A 17,976-nucleotide genomic window follows, 5' to 3' on the forward strand; every position below is an offset into this window, starting at 1 on the left:
GCCTTCCATGTTATACTCGGCTCTCCTCCAACTAAAACAACAGGTTTTGATGGGATCAAAATCCCTTCTTCACGATTATTCTTAGGTTTCAGAACGTTTGCATATGATTATTTGTCTCCTAAATCTGCATTGGAACTACCTCCCTTGTCAACAACAGTCAAATTTTCAGAGTTTTCAGGTGAGATTACCCCACCGTAAGAAGTAGCCATGGCTATCAACTAGAGAGGAAAATTTTTCCTTCTAGAGGATTACTATATCATTTTGTGAAGCGAACTCAAACCCGATATTAATAATTTGAGAAAAAACATTCCTAGCCAATGTGGTATAAAGCAGGAACGCACGATTGGAGTATTAGATACAAGGTACATACTAATCTGATTAACAAGATTGGAGGATTATGTTCAGATGTTATCTACTGCAGCTTTTTATATCAAGTCAAGATAAAGGCATTGGAAGATAAGAATGCTCAAATGGGATCCATGGTTTGAACCGGATGTTAAAACTACTATAGGAGTTGAATGGATTTCTCTACCAGATTTACCACCAAATTTCTTTTCAAAGGAAGCAATTTTTTCAATTGCTTCTGTAGTTGGAAAACCATTAATGGTGGACATAGCTAATAAGAACCAAACAAGACCTAGTTGTTCCATGGTTAAGATTGAAGTGGATTTGGTAGCTAAATTACCTCAAAGAGTGCGCATCAATGAGAAAGATGATGATACTGGGCAGATTAAATCTAAATAGATTAAGATTCAATATGACTACATGCCTAAATATTTTAAATAACGTTGCTTACAAGGGCATGATGAAGTAACTTTCTGGTCAATTCATCAAGAACTATTTAAATCAAAGAAGGTATAAGAGAATAAAGAGATACAGAAAGGAGGGAAAAAGGGAACAAAAGAAGACATTAATAGAAATTGCAACAACTGTGACAGTGGGATGAATGCTATTAAAAAAAGGAATGGATGACAAGGAAAAATAAATACAAGAAGGCTAGGTATGGTCATATTGAAAGAGAATTAGAGTATAAGGATGACAACCCTTTCGAATCTCTAAGGGATAAAAAAGATAATTAATAGCATACAGAGCATTCTCAGAAGAAGATACAAACAAAGAAATGGGTAAATCAAGTTTTTGGTAAGGACAATGCAACTGAAAAGGGAATGGAAATTCTAAATTCAAAGGAAAATGAAGATTCGGTGAAAAAAGATGTTAAACAGAAAGTACAAAATAAAAAAGGAAAAACTAAATAGGACGAACATTTACCTAAAGATATGGAGGAAAAGGGGGAAACTATACAGATTGAGGAAAATACAACCCCATCTAAGGAGAAAGAAGATGAAAAAATAATGCAAATAAGAAATCTATCAGTATTTTTGAAGAGCAGATAAGTGAGGCTTTACCGTTATTCATAAGGATGGTAGACAACATAGATTAAAAGAATTTAAGTGGTACTGTTAAAGATGCTGCTTTAGCAGGAGATCTATCACCAAAGCAGAAGGATAAAATAATGGAGCAACAGTTTAAACATAAGAGGAAAGGGACTGGAGATACAACTGTGGCAGAAGCTAATTCTAGGCAATCAAGGAGGACAATTACAAAGCCCATAAAGTATCAATGAATGCGTTGATATGGAACATTAGATCATTGAATAGTCAAAAAATGGTCATAGACTAACAAATATGCAGAAAAGACATCAATTTTACTTTATTGAGATTATGGAACCATTTCAAGATAAGCAAGAACTAGAGAGATACCAGAGAAAGTTAGGATTCAAACATACAATAAACAATATTAATGGGAAAATCTATTTTTTGTTGATGAATTTATAGATGTGGAAGTAATCGATGATGACCAACAATTAACATGTAGGCTAATGTATCAAGGCTTGGACAAGGAAATGATGATTACTTTGGTTTATGCCAAATGTAATCAAGGTGAGAGACTTCAGTTATGGGATTCTTTATTTCAGATATCTCATAATCTCTAAGTCCCATGGTTAGTAGGAGTAGATTTTAATGTTATTGTTAATGAGAAAGAAAAATGGGAGGCTTGTCAGTTACAGAAGAGGAAAGTGGAGATTTTATTCATTGTATTGATACGTGTCTATTGGAGGATAAGAGGTTTAAAGAAAGAAAGAAAGTATACATGGTGGAATGGGAGAACAGATGACGATTGTATTTTCAAAAGGCTGGAGAGAGTTTTAAGTAATGAGAAAATTTAAGAGCTGTTCCCAAAAATAGAGGCAGAGTATCTAGTTAGAAGCGGTTCGGATCATGACCCATTTTTGATTTCATTCAGTACTAAGGTTGAAAAAGTAACTAAAGGTTTTAGGTTCCTAAACTTTTGGTTAAAGCAAGAGTCTTTTATGAATGTATTCAAGAAAAACTGGAATGTTGATTTCTCTACAAATCCTTTTAGTATTTTTCACTATAAGCTCAAAAGGGTAAAAAAAAAATCTATCACAGTAGAGTAAGGAAACCTTTGGTAATATCTTTCAGGATATTAAAAATTTGGAGGAGTTAATTAAAGTGATAGAGATTTAATTTGAAGCATATCCGTCAGGAAGAAATAGAGGTAAACTGTAAGAGACACAAGCTAATCTTAACAAATACTTACATAGAGAGGATAAATTTTAGAGACAAAAGGCAGGTTTGGAATGGTTTAAAAATTGGGAGAGGAATACTAAATTCTTTTATTCTATTTTAAAGGGGAGAAGGAGTAGACTCAAAGTAAGTAGAATTCAGAATGATAAAGAGGAGTGGATGGAAAATTAGAATGATATAGCTGAAGTTGCAGTGGATTTTTATAGTACTAGGTTTAAAAAGAAAGATCATGAACTAGAGAGTGATATTTTAAAGGATATTCCCACTTTGATTAATGGACAAGAAAATGAGTTGATGCATACTATTCCTACGAAAAATGAGGTGTATTAGGCAGTAATGGGTCTTAATAGAAATAGTGCAGGAGGTCTAGATGGGATGACAAGGGATTTCTATCAAGATACTTGGGATATTATTGGAGATGATGTTTATGAAATGGCTAAAGCATTTTTCAGTGGAGCAATTTTACCAAGATTTGTGACTTATACAAATTTGGTATTACTACCAAAGAATCCGGTGGCTACTACATTTTGGATTTCCGACCTATATCTTTGAGAAATTTTATTAACAAAATTTTCTCAAGGATTGTGCATGAACGAATCAAAATAGTAATACCAAATATAATTTTGAAGTAGCAAGCTGGATTTGTTTAAGGGAGGAATATAATGAAGAATGTACTTTTGGTGCAGAATGAGAAAGCATATGATAGGGTTGAATGAACTTTTTTGATTAAAGTTTTACAGATAATTTGATTCAATGAGCAATTAATTTACATGGTGTATAGGTTGGTGGAGAATATTTGGTATTCAGTGCATATGAATGGATAACCTAAAGGTTTTTTCAAATCTACCAGAGGTTTGAAACAAGGGGATCCTCTATCTCCAACTCTGTTCATCATAGTTGCTGAAGTACTATCCAGATCTTTAAATGTCTTAATAAAAACTAAGCAATTTAAAGAATTTAGAATACCAAGAGGCCTTCTAAGGTAAATCACCTTGCTTTTTCAGATGATATGATTATTATTTGTAAGGAAGAAGTCAGAACTATGCAAATAATAGATAATACTTTGGAGAAATATGAGCAAGCATCAGGGCATAAGGTTAACAAAGAAAAGAGTTCTATTTATTTGCATCATAATGTTTCAGGTGGTGATGTAATTACAACAGAGATAATAACAGGTATTCTAAAATAATAGGTATTCTAAGGAAATATTTTCCTTTTACATATGTAGGATGTCTAATATTCTATCGTAGAAAGTAGAAAAATTTCTATAAGAATTTGATTCTGGCAAAATGACCTTTGGACTCTTGTACTATGCCGGTTTTGTAAGTTGGACACTTCTACTTACATGTTTATCATCTGGACCCTTGAACCTATTAAAAAGCTACATTTTGGAACCTTTGACCGTTGACCTTGCCTATATGGCATTGGAATGGTGACTAGGACAAAGAGAGTGTAGCCACTCGCCTGAGGGTGCGAATGGGGGTCAATTTTTAGCCAATTTTACATTAAAATAATAAAAAAATAAAAAAATATTAAAATTAAAAAAAAAATTAAAAAGGGTCCTTTTTTTCCCTCCATCTTTTTAAATTTAAAAATATTTTAAAAAAATTAAAAATAATTTAAAAATATTTTTAAAAATCAAAATATTTTTAAAAATTTTAAAATAAAATTTTTTTTCCCTCCCCACCCTATCCCACCCCCACACCTCACCCAACCCTATCCCACCCCACCCCCACCCTTAGTCCCCCAAGGTTTTGAAATATTACTTTTTAGTAGGTTCAGGGGTCCAGATGACAAATATGTAAGTAGAAGTATTCAACTTACAAAATCGACACAGTACAAGGTCCAAAAGGTCATTTTGCCTTTGATTCTAAGAGTTAGTTCTAAGTTGCAGGCTTGGAAAGGTAAACTACTTTCTTACGAGGGAAGAGCCATTTTAATAAAACATGTTTTGCAAAGCGTGCCAATTCATTGTTTATTAGTGATGAATCCTCCTTTTAATGTTTTAAGTTAGATTCACAAACTTTAGGCTCAATTTTCTGGAGTTGTTGTACAGGGGGTAGAGGAAGGCATTGGACTAGATGGTTTAACTTGTGTCTACCAGATCAAGAAGGAGGATTGGGATTCAATCTGATACATGGTGTCTCAGATACTTTATTTTGTAAATTATGGTGGAATTTCAGAACCAAGAAGTCAATATGGAGTGAATTTATGCAGAATAAGTATTGTAGGAAAGTATATTGTAATGAGGTTATGTAGAAAACAGGAGGTGGATCTCAAGTGTGGAAGAATATGCTACAGGTTAGAAATTTAATAGAACATCAAATTTGGTGGAATATTAAATCAGGAGATACATCATTTTGGCATAATAACTGGACAGGATTGGGGGATTTGTATACTATTATAGGAGAGAATGAAGTTTGGGATGACAATTATAAAAATATTGGTCAAGTGACTTTAAATGGAGAATGGGATGTTTCTACTTTACAAAGATTAATTCCCAATAATTTGGTGGTTTATATTATTCAAGATGTTAAACCACCGACCTATGGAGGAACTGATGATAAGCCTATATGGATGTTGGATTCTAAAGGGAATTTCATAGGTAAAACTGCTTGGCAGTATGTTAGACACAAGGAGGAACCTAATAAAATATATAAGTGGATATGGTTGAAAGGCTTACCTTTTAAAATTATCTTTTTGATATGGAGAATGTGGAAGTTTTATGTACCCGTGGATGACAGAATTAGGAGATGGGGTATAAAAGGTCCCTCAAAATACTGGTGTTGTGTTAATCCCCATCAGGAGACTTTGTCATATGTGTTCCTGAGGAGTAGTATTGCTGATAGGACTTGTACCTACTTTTGTTCATTTGTAGGTTTTAATGTTGAAGGATTATTACTCAGAGAATTTATCATGCTATGGTGGGAAACAGATGTTGCAAAAGGAATCAGACCATACTATAAAGCTTTACCAAGTATTAAAGTATGAGAGTTGTGGAGGAATAGAAATATTAGCAAGCATGAAGGCAAAAATCTATTGTTTCAGGGAATTATCCATAATGTGGTCCAATCCGTGCATAAGTTACTAAAAGTCAGGAAACCAAGAAGAATTTTCATAGGAGGCTGGTCAGATATATTACAGGACTTGGAGAGGTTAAAAGGATTTAAAGTTACAAAGGTAATATGGGAATTTCCAAGTCATGGGTGGGTTAAGTATAATACTGATGGTGCATCAAGAGGAAATCAAGGAGTAAATTCCTACATATTTTGCTTATGGAATGAAGAAGGTGATTTACTCTATACGGAGGCAGCCAGAATGGGGGATACAACTAATATTTTGGCAGAGGCTACAACAATGTTGAAAGATAGTAGGCATTATAGGCAGTCAACTCATGAAAAAGTGATCCTACAGACCGATTCTTTATGAATTCAGCAAGTGTTAACAGGTGAGTGGTCTTGTCCATGGAGCATCATATATATAATTGAAGAAATTAAAGTGAACATGCAAGGCAAGCATATAATCATTCAATATATTTATAGGGAAGGGAACAAGTTAGCTGATTACCTAGATAATCATACAATAAATAGTGGTAATGATACCAAATGGTGAGCACAAAATAGTCTACAATCTTCGCAAAATAGTCCACACGACAAGACACCAAACGAAAACAACAAACACAAACTTAAACAAAAAAGAAGATAGATAACTTGAAACAAAGAGAACACATAATGTAGCAACTAAAGATTAAATTAAATTCTAAAACCTCTATAAAATACGTTAACAAGAACCAAGTTCTTACGGTGACCACCAAGGGAATCAACTTACCCCAAGATCCACCGTTTCCAAGCAAAGAACAATATTGGGTTTTTCAAGCCCTAAGCTACAATAGCTAGTCCAAGCCCTAACTAACAACTACACTAAGGTAGTCTACTCTCAAGAGAGAGGATTTTTAATGTCTCATATTTTCATCATTAAAACAACTAAAGAGAAAAGACCTAATAAGAGACTATATATAGCCTAGCTTATTACATAGTATAATGGACCAAAATACCCTTAATGAAAGGGGAAATCATGGGTTGTTTCTTTAACATGTGCAATCCCCAATATACCCTTAATGAAGGGTGCTTCTTCAATGCTCCAAAACCATAGGGCCATGCTTCAAAACTTGTAGTCTCGAATTGGCATCAAATGTAAGCCCCTACACAATCTTTCACACATGGGTTTGTTTAATGACATGCTCAAAATGGGTCCTCCATGCATGTTCTTGTATCCTCGAGGTGACCAAGTATTGAGCCTCTATGTGTCGGCCTCTAAAAATGTCATCAAAAGATAAAATGGCCATTTGTTCCATATCATCCTCCCCTTCTTGAAAAGGATTCGACCTCGAATCCAAACCTTGCAAAATCAAAGAGAGGACAAATAAATACAAACTCCTCATGGAATGAGGGTTAGGGTTAGCACAACAAATTATCTCAACATGCCAAGGTTGCATATATTTGCAATATAACCAAGGATCCTTTGAATGAAATATTAAAAACTCAATGAAAGATGTACGAAGGATTTGGTTATGGGATTCACCAAGAGTGATACTCTTCTTGTCATGTAGACCAAGCAACAAGTTGGGTGCACCAACATTACCATTTCTATATTTGGCACCTGGGCCAAACGAGAAGAGTGTCCATAGACACGGGTCTAAACAACACTCTTTTTTATCGTGGTCTCCACCCAAACTAAATGGCATGCTCTCTATAATAACTATATATCATTGAAAGAAAGTAGAGAGTAGAGAAAAGTATCACTCAAGTCAACATCTACTAAGGTGCCCTCATGTGTGTACTCACTACTAGTTTCCCAATCATGACCATGAGTACTCTTAATAATAAAGTCACACAAAGTAGAAGAAGGAGTAACTTCCAAGACTACACATTCCTTACCCTTAAGAGTACTCTCATCTTCCAAGAAGAGATTTTCATCTTTAGGAGAAATGTTGTCACACCATAGTGGGTTAACATATAGGCTATAGCCTCCAAGGTAAGCTATACCATCTTTTTCACCACTAGGCTCATTAGGGATGTTTATATTATTTTCAAGCAAGACATTATACCTAAAGAGTGCATGATCAAACCCACGGGAAGATTTGGAACAAGCAAGTTCCTCACTCTCTAAGAGATCAATATCAAATTTCAAAGCGATTTCAAGCACAAGATTGTCCTAAGAATAGCTCTCGGGTTCACTCCCCTTTTGTTGACCAACTTTTTCAAATACTTCACTCACTTGAGTTTGATTAATCACATCACACACATACTTAAGTGATGGACAATTTTCACAAATAGGTTGATCAACACCAATTACACAAGACGATGTACTTCAGTTCAACATATAGGTTTCAACACTAGGTGGACATAAATTGATCTTACAGGAAGAGTCAATTTGATCATCAATAGGATCGACTAGTGTATCCACACTCACAACATGTACATCATCAACAAAAGGCAAAGAATAATTAAAATCACAAGTAAGTAAGCTATTACTCACACCCAATGGGCTAGTAGCCACACAATTATCATTCACATGCACAAAAGTGTAAGAGTTAGATATTTTACCTTGAAGTTCGTGAGTCGACTCTCCTTTGCCGTGTTGTGAAGGACCTCCACAAGCTTAGGCAGAAACTTCACTACGGCATTGCTATCCTTCACTTGCCATGTCGGTACCTACACAAATATCCTTAGAAATAGAAGGACAAACAATGTTAGCTCGGTTTGGTGGAAATACCTTTACTTTGCTCCACACAACCTCTCTTTTTTCCACTCTCAGATTACTACCTTGCACACCTTTACTTCTCTCAATATTTTCTCTCTCATAAGCATTAGGATTGGAGTAAGTATTCACTTTTCTTTGTGGCTTAGGGAACATGTATGTCACGAGGTGATTTCCCTACCGGTCTCTCACAATTTTTTGCCAATTTTGCACATTTGGAACTCTATGTTATGCAAACCAATCGGCATCTAAACATACATGATCGTGTGTCTATCGAAGAATATCGTACCACACCTCCTCATGGTATTCAAATTGGGAGAAGACAACCTTGACCCTCTCGGTAACCTTAAACCCATCCAAGAAGTATGGAATAAGTGAAGGCTCACGAAATAACTCCAAGTAGTCAACCATGGATGGAACGATGTAGTTACTATAGTACCTATCATTTAACACAACGAGGCAGTCCAGTATCCCACAAATGATCACATTTCCAGAGTGTACACTCCTTTTTGGATCAACATTGTAAGGCATACGAGTACCCCTCAGTTTGGGAGATGCATACCCTCTTCTTTTCGTTGGACAACCTCCACTAGAGCTAGTATAACCATTCACACTACATCATCTCCAAATTCCATAAGCACTAGGTACTTCATTCATCTCATTTTCCTCCTCAAAACTATAACTCTCAAATCTGCCCAAGTTTTGATCATGGCTATTTTCATAGCCTCCGTAATCTCCCTTAACTTCGTAGCCATAAAATCCCTCACTACAATCATAGTCTCCCATGTTGTAGTCATAATAATCCCCAGTTATCAAAGACATGTTACCCTAATCACCTTTGTACCTACACAATGAACAAATAAGATTAGTAGTAAAAGCTCCTCACCAACACTCGTATACACCCACTTTTGTGATTTTCACAATTGGAGCGGCAAATATTGAAAGTTGCTTATACTCTGATAGTCAATTCTACTTAGCTACCGGAGCGGATTCTTGTTTGATCGACTCAAGAAACAAGAACAAAATTTACTTACAAACTTGAAACAAAGAAAATACTACGACTTATAAACAAGAAAAGCAAAAAATACAACACTTAGCATGAAAGAAAACATACTCAAAAACTAATCTACAATCTAGTAGGTATTTACTAGTTTGCTAATTAGTATGAGAACCAACAAAATGGAAACCAATAGAATCAAAAAGTGAAACTAGAAATTCCAATGTTCTTGAGCTATTCATGACGTAGCACTTGACTATTGGTCGATGAAAAAAAAATATTGTTGAAGTTGAAAAATTTTGTTCCACAATTTTGGTTGTTCAAATTTCACAAAGATGGGGGAATTTCAGTTATGGTAGGTTAACAAACAAGATATTAAGTCCTTTTTTTCAAAATTCAAACGTTGAACAACTTTCACCTTTTTGGAAAGACAACTTTTTAGAGGTCTTGTCCCCCATTCCTCTTTTGGCTTGTCTAGAAAAATGAACTACTTCCTTTTGGTAAGAAGACTTTTGGGAGGTATTTTATTCTTTTTCCCCTTTGGTAATGTCTTTAAAGTTGTTTTAAGACTAACAAGAACCCACACTTTCTTACCTTTGAATTTGGATCAAACAACAACCTTTTACAAGACTTCTTCAACACAACACAAAAACTTCAACAAGAATAACAACAATAAAACCTTCCACTCTTCCCATAACAACTTGCAATTTTTTTTTGCTCAAGAACTTGGGTTAGACTCAAGTAGTGGTAGAGAGAAAGAAAACCAACACAATAAACAACAAAGACAATCAAAACAACACCTAAATCTAGACATAAATTTGGCCAAAGAACAACAATACTTCGGTCAAGACACCAAACCAGTAGAATAACTTCTTTTTGGGAGATTTTTAACCTGGGAAACCTCTTCTAATGTTAGGAAAAAAATATATAACACAATAACACACAAAATACACAAAAATCTCAAGAAAACTAGGCTTCAAATTTTGGACTAAACACAAAAACGTGGACAGATTACTATTTTTGTGTTTTTCAGCTTTTCAACACTTTTTTTTTATTTTTGAGTGAACAAACCCAAGATTGTTTTTGTGGGAATGAAATCAATGATGGATTTGATACCAAATCATACCAAACGGTATTTAAATGAGCACAAAATAGTCCACAATCTTTGCAAAATAGTCCATATGACAAGACACCAAATGAAAACAATAAACACAAACTTAAACAAAAAAGAAGATAGGTAACTTGACACAATGAGAACACATAATGTAGCAACTAAAGAGTAAATTAAAATCTAAAATCTCTACAAAATACGTTAACAAGAACCAAGTTCTTACGGTGACCGCCAAGGGAATTAACTCACCTCAAGATTCACCGTCTCCAAGCAAAGAGCAATATTGGCTTTTCCAAGCCCTAAGCTTCAATGGATACTCCAAGACCTAATTAACAACTACACTAAGGCGGTCTACTCTCAAGAGAGAGGATTTTCAATGTATCATATTTTCATTATCAAAACAACTAAAGAGAAAAGACCTAATAAGAGACTATATATAGCCTAGCTTATTACACAGTATAATTGACCAAAATACCCTTAATGAAAGAGGAGGTCATGGGTTGTTTATTTAACATGTGCAATCCCCAAAATACTCTTAATGAAGGGTGCTTCTTCAATGATCCAAAACTATGGGGCCACGCTTCAAAACTTGTAGTCTTGAATTGGCATCAAATGTAATCTCCCACGTAATCTTCCACAGACGGGTTTGTTTAATGACATACTCAAAATGGATCCTCCATGCATGTTCTCTTATCCTTGAGGTGACGAAGTCTTGAGCCTCTATGTGTTGGCCTCTAAAGATGTCATCAAAAGATAAGATGACCATTTGTCCGGTATCAGGTAATTACAACTATCAATAATTTAAGAGCATGGAAACAAAAGGCAGAAGGATCTTACATACTAATAAACTACAAAGCCCATATTTAAGAGTTTCATCCATCAAAGGATGAAGGGGCTATGTGTAATACCTTGAAAATCCAAACCTATGTTAGAGCCATATTATAAGCTCATGCAAAATAAATTTTAGTTATTTGGTAGTTTTATGTTTGAGTTTGGAGTATATTAACGCCTCAAAGAACTCCTAGCAATTAGACGAATCAAAATATTCCTTACCGATTGAGTTTTTGGTAAGAATGTTTCTTTAGTCCACTTCAAATGAGAATATATTTTTTCATAATCAGAATTTTCCATCTAAATACCCACCAAATTATAGGAAATTGAATTATCTTTCCAATGATACCAATTTTGCCTAAATCTGATACTCGGGTGAGAATTTATGACACTTTTAGTGGAAAATAGTAGCCCGACACGATAAGGCTGAGTCGCGGTGATGGCTCATCCTTTTCCAGTAGACCACCTGATAATGCCGCGTCACACTAAGGGGAAAATTCACATTCAGTGGAGCACCGCAATGGTGCCGCATTGGACCAAAGTGCTGGTTCGGGATTGTTCTTTTCTAGTGGTGCGATGCAATAGCACCGTATCGCACAGTTGGATAAAATAAGGATTGTCCTTTTCCAGTGGCCCGAAGCAATTGCACCGCGTCATGCTGAAGGCCGAAATTGGGATTTCTAGTCTAGTTTCGAGTTTTAATTTCCAAAGGTAATTTAAGTCCTTTTCCTTCACCTTATTCAGCCCAAACACGAGATTTAAGTCCTAAGAGAGTATTATTTGCTCATTGTTACACAATCCTCACAAATTAAAGTAGCCCTCTTTCAAGAAACAAACCCTAACTCATCTAACATTCAAGATCAAACTTCAAGAATTAATCAAGAACTTTCTCAATTTCACCAACTAAGGTATATTAAATGTTCATCCATGAGTCCCTTTCACCCATGGAGTCCAAGAATCTAATTGAAAAGTCCAAGTTATTATTTTTACTAATTATTTTGATTTTAATTGTGATTTTAACCATGAATCCCCATGAATCTTGATTCTATACCATGTTTATATGAAATTATTGTTGTTATCAAACCCCATACATTTGAATAATGTTATTTGCTGATTTAAACTATAATTAGTAATGTTGATGTTGAAATCATGCTATTACTACAAGCATTAAACTATTCCCATGCTTAGTTTACACTATGCATATCAAGTGTTTGATGAATGCCTACAAGAATGAATTTTGAATAAATGCTTTCATATTATGTCCCCAAAATTTTAGTACTATTTTGCTATTATTTTTATCGAGTCCTGGGGGTTATGAATACCCGAAAACTTAGTTTTTTTACTAGCCTCAGTATATTCAGATTAGTTTTAGACATGTTATGAGCAATATCAGTTCAGTCAGTTGTCATGATCAGTTAAATTTAAAACAGTTCAGTATTCTGAGTCAGTTCAGTTGGGAGTTGGATTTAGCACCGAGCGAGTACTGGGATGACGAATTCCCCGTCAGTTAGCCAGAGTCGTTAGTATCAGTACCTATACTTTAGAACTACGTAGAAAATGTAAGATTTGAGAAGTCACCCATTAGTTCAGGCTTGGCTACCTTCCAGGGGTCACCCATCAGTTTAGGCTTAACACCCTTAGTCCTTAGAGATAATATTTCAATGGATCCATACAGCCAGTGTTAATACCTGTGGCACGGTACTAACACCCTTCCAACTGGGGTTACAGGATAGATCCCAAATTACTCATTGGGGCATGTCGATTAGATGATAGCTCCCACAGTCTCAGTTCAGTAGTCAGTGTACTTTAGTCAGGATTGTATTTACCATAGCATGCAGATATCAGTTATTCAGTCATCATAATTTAGTATTTTAGTTTACAAATTATATTTAGAATATGTTTTATGCTTGATCATGAATTCTCAGTATTTACAGATTTCATGCAATCCATTCAGTACTTCATGCTATCCAATCAGTGAGTTAATACTCCTGTACATAAAACAATGCATATCAGCCTACCTTATTTTGCATACTAGTACATTCAAAGTATTGATCACATGCTCATTTTTTGCACTATGATGTATCATATCATAGGTTCGGATGCTCAGTTTCCAGATAGCACATAGACATTCTGGATTTCCAGTCGTAGCAGTGGTGAGTCTTCATATTTTGAGGACATGGTCTATTTAACTTAGTTATTTTAATATCTCAGTATTTTCTATTCAGATGGAGCTAGTTGGGGCTTTGTCCTATCTACTCCATAGTCAGTCAGTAGAGGCTTTTTCAGACTAGTATAGACAGTCAATCAGTTTTCTTATTGTTTTATTAGTTTTCGACAGTTGTTTCCAAAGTCATGATCCAGCATTGATTTTAGTTGCTAAAACCTTATGGCTTATTAGTTGTTCTTTCGCATATGTTATTATATTATTTAGTGCTCACAGTAGGTACCAGCTCATGGGTTAGCTTGTAGTCCCTCGGGACTGTAAGCACCATATGACACCCTGGGTATACTCTCGGGGAGTTATACTACGAAGGCTAAAAATATAGTTTCTTGACATAGAATATTTGCATATTTCTATTTGCCTTTAGGTAACAAAAAATTGAAAATGATAAATAGCCTATCAATCTACAACCTTTAAAAAGGACTTGGCAAAAATAAAGGGGATAGGGTCAGATCTGACATGTGTAATCTGATGGAGGAATTTGGCACCATTAGGAAGAACTGTGAAGATTTCCTTGCACTCCACCATGTGTTTCACCTGCAAAGATAGTTCATTCAGAAGAGAAATAAAATGCAAAGTTGGAAGTTGTTTGTTACATAGTTGGTGACGGATACCTACAATCTTGAACGAGCACCCTCAACAAAAAAGAGATTCCACTTACACTTACCACAGAACTCAGCAGAAAAATAAAACACCAGTGCATGGATTTGAATAGACAAAGGAATGATAAACAGATGAGCTTACATTTGAAAGCTTATTTAAGGAACATGGTTGTCGATTTGGGTAAAGTGTCGATAATCCAAAGGAGGAGAAAGGTCATTTGGAAGCTGAAATGCAGTGAAAACATCTCTCAGGTGTTAGAAGGTTTAGGTAAGAAAGGGGTTAGGTGGATTAGGAAATCCTATCACAATTTATATGTATTAAATGGTATGGATCATATGTGGTGGTTGGGCTGCCGGTTCTCTTTTGTTTTTGTTTGTGTTTTATTTAGGCCATTTTTCCTTGTATGTTTTTTGTTGAGTTATAAATAAAATACCAATATTTGTTCCCAAAAAAGTGCAGTCTCTTCCATAAAAGAGGTCTTCTCGTGAAATTTTCTAAAAGGACAACATGAGATGGATAAATAAACTAATCTCATGAATAATCGTCTAAAATCAAATACAATAGTAAATAAATTGTAAAGGTATCCATGTATATGCCATGCTCACATGTCTCGAAGAACTCATCATATTTTATTTAATGCATTTGGGTCCAAGTATTTGTTAACCTCTTATAATGTGAACATCAAGCTCTATAAGTATTTGAGACTTGTAATACTCTCCCTCCGTTTTAAAATAGTGAGTCCTTGTTGACTTGACACTCCTTTTAGAAAATATTTGTTAAGAATTTATTTTACCAAATAATCCTTATTTATTATGTTTTGAAAAGATAAATTGAGTATACACACTTTATGTAGTCATGTAATGATAGAGGAAGTATTGTAAGAATATATTAAAATTCTCTTGATTTCATAAATCAGACATTAAATTGAAACAAATATTATTAGCAAGAGGGCAAACTAAAATGAAATAGAGGGAGTACCTTATCTTTCCAATATAATATACAAGGTATTTATGCAATAACAAGGAACCCTATAAAAAGAATAAATTAAAATAAATAAAAAATATTTAACATCTCTTATGACTTGGTCATCGAAATATGTAACTCTCTCTCTGAAGTTGGATCATAGATATTGATCATACCCAACTTGCAAAAGGCAATCTACTCGAACTTCATTCAACACCTTGGTGAAAAAATTAGCTAATTTATCTCATGATTTCAAGTAGCCGGTGGAAATTAAGTTTTTTGAATCTTCTCACGACTAAAATCACAGTCAACCTTAAGTTTTCAGTTCTTTCATAAAACACTGATTTTGAGATAATATGAATAACAACTTTGTATCACTCTGGAGTTTTGCTAGTGTACGATGCTTCAATTAGATTTCAGTTAAATATGATATATCCATATAATCTCACACATTGACTATGACATAGCTCAATGATATTGGGGAAAAATGCCTAGATATCAACATGATTTAACTCAAAGTTTTAGCAATTTTCTTCGTCATATTTGCATATAGATTCTATCATGGTGGGTTTAATGTCTTGATTTTGATGTGCATAAGTATTTTTTTCACAAAAGAAAGAAATATGAGGTATTTCGCAATATTTGCATAAAGAGATGCATTAGACTATTAGCCTCCAATAATTGACTAATATTTTAATAATGGCAAACTAACATAATAAATATGTAGGACCAAATTTGGAGGATCTTGTGATGGAAAGAAATCCGTGAAGATTGTGGACTTATGTGGAAAGAATCAAATTAGAAAATTCGACAGACTTGAAGGATCCCAAAATGTGGAACCAAAAGATACTCACATAAGGTACAATTAATGCAAACCTTAGAACAAGAAATTGAAGAGAAATCAAAGGAGAAATTAGTATGAGGCGGGATTCCATGAAGAACAAGTAAGGAAAAGGATCCTATTCTCTACATGGATATATCTGATATGGACATGTATGAATATGACACTTCAATCTAGCAAGGAAAACTGCATATTGCATATACGAACATATTTGATATGGACGTGCTAACGGTATGAGTCAAGTCCTCAATCAAAAAATCCATACAAATTCTTGATTGAAAGAAAATCTCTTGGATTTTTCTTTTAAAGAAAAAAACCAGAAGAAGATGAAGACTATATAACGACAATGAAGATCGAAGAATTCCTACGCAACTTCGTAGGAAACTATCACTCTGTCTCATCTTTTGGTCTTCATAAATCTTTGAAATTCTCTCAATTTACAATAGTTACAAAAATAAAAAGATTGAGTTCGCCCATTGGTTATACCAGTCAATGATGTGTCATAAAATCTGGATAATGACAGACAGAGATTCAGAACTTGTTCAACTCCAACTTAACTCATTTTTAACGTCAAGCTTTAAAGCAAACTCTTGCAATCCAAGAGGACTAGAATAGTGTCACGATCCAAACTAGGACCTGGCCGTGATGGGTATCTCGCGTCCACCTAGGAACGGAGACCACCCCTTTTCCTAGTTAATCAAAACACAACACCTATATAATATAACAACGGAAGCAATCCAATAATACATCAGTAAGATAAGCAATAGCTCAAAGGAAACTAAGATTTTCAACAATGATCCCAATCTACTGTAATCCACAAAGCCTCTAAAACAAATCAAAATCAACCTAAGTCGGGACATGTCCCCAACGATAGCCCAAAAGAAGTTCAAAGAGATAATCTACTATATAATATAAATAGGACTATAAAATGATAAAACCTTCCGAGGGATGGAAGGTCACCACTTCAAAGATGATCAATGAAAAAATCTGAATCACCTATCTCTACACAAGATAACCAAAACTCCCCTAGGACTCTACATCACCTGGTGATACAACGTACTCGAAAGGTTAGTGGGATAAGCACTAGCATGTAACTCGGGTAAGGGATAAAATAATGCCATGATCAACAATTCAAAATCATTCAGATTCTAGTGCACATAATCAAATCATATACATAAATATATATCACACGCTGGGATAGGGATCAAGGCTTAACATGAATATTTAATACCTTAATCTGAATTATGTAGCTTAACCATCATAATATAATAGTACCCACTGGCTATACGGGCCCCAACTCTCACTTCCTGGTCAAGCCCAGTGCGTGTAGCAGCACAAACCAGAGAATAATCATATATATATATATATGCACGGGGGACTCGAACCTCCCAATATATACGAAGGTGACTTAAGAACCTGATCATGTCTGGTAATATAGGGGACTCAAACCTCTCAATCATATAATAAGGTGGACTCCAACCACCTATTCATAAGCAGTGGGACTCAAACCACAGGCCATTTTAACCCCAACGCCGACAACCGTGGTTTTCGATATTGTACCTTGGGACCTCCACTTCCACGGTCTAGCTACACAACCCTTTTTAAGCCCACTTAAAAACATTTAAAACACACAACCCACACTTTAATTTAAGGAGTCAACTTTTAAGGCATCATTAAGTGGTATCATCATACCGACTATAGCTTGAAAATAATGTCATTAAGCCAACACTTTTGAGGATTCCTTTGTACTCCTCAGACTCCATCATTAAAATCACTTAGGAGATTCCTTTGTACCCTACAAGGTTTTCATAGATTATTCATTTGGGGGGATCCTTGTACCCTACAAGGTTTTCAATATCATTCTTATCCATTAGCCATCTATGCAATACATTAGTTTTAAGAAAAAGTAAGTCAAGCCAAAAGATTATTCATATTCTAAAACCGATTATACAAGTGGGTTGGGTTCTAATCAATTTCTGTACCAAATTTAATTATTTGGGGAATCCTTTTACCCCTAATTTCTACCATGCACCACAATGA

General features: G+C 34.8%; 1 long non-coding RNA gene across 1 annotated transcript; it reads right to left on the reverse strand.

Annotated features, from left to right (window-relative positions):
• Positions 1 to 13,836: 13,836 nt before the first annotated feature.
• Positions 13,837 to 14,282, reverse strand: LOC124888141. Its single transcript, XR_007046185.1, has 2 exons — positions 14,144 to 14,282; positions 13,837 to 14,066 (listed from the first exon to the last, which is right to left on the reverse strand). It is a non-coding gene; the product is annotated as an uncharacterized LOC124888141 (long non-coding RNA).
• Between the last annotated feature and the right edge of the window lie 3,694 nt (positions 14,283 to 17,976).

This window comes from Capsicum annuum, chromosome 10 (genome assembly GCF_002878395.1).
Source record: "Capsicum annuum cultivar UCD-10X-F1 chromosome 10, UCD10Xv1.1, whole genome shotgun sequence".
In the NCBI taxonomy this organism is placed as follows: domain Eukaryota; kingdom Viridiplantae; phylum Streptophyta; class Magnoliopsida; order Solanales; family Solanaceae; genus Capsicum; species Capsicum annuum.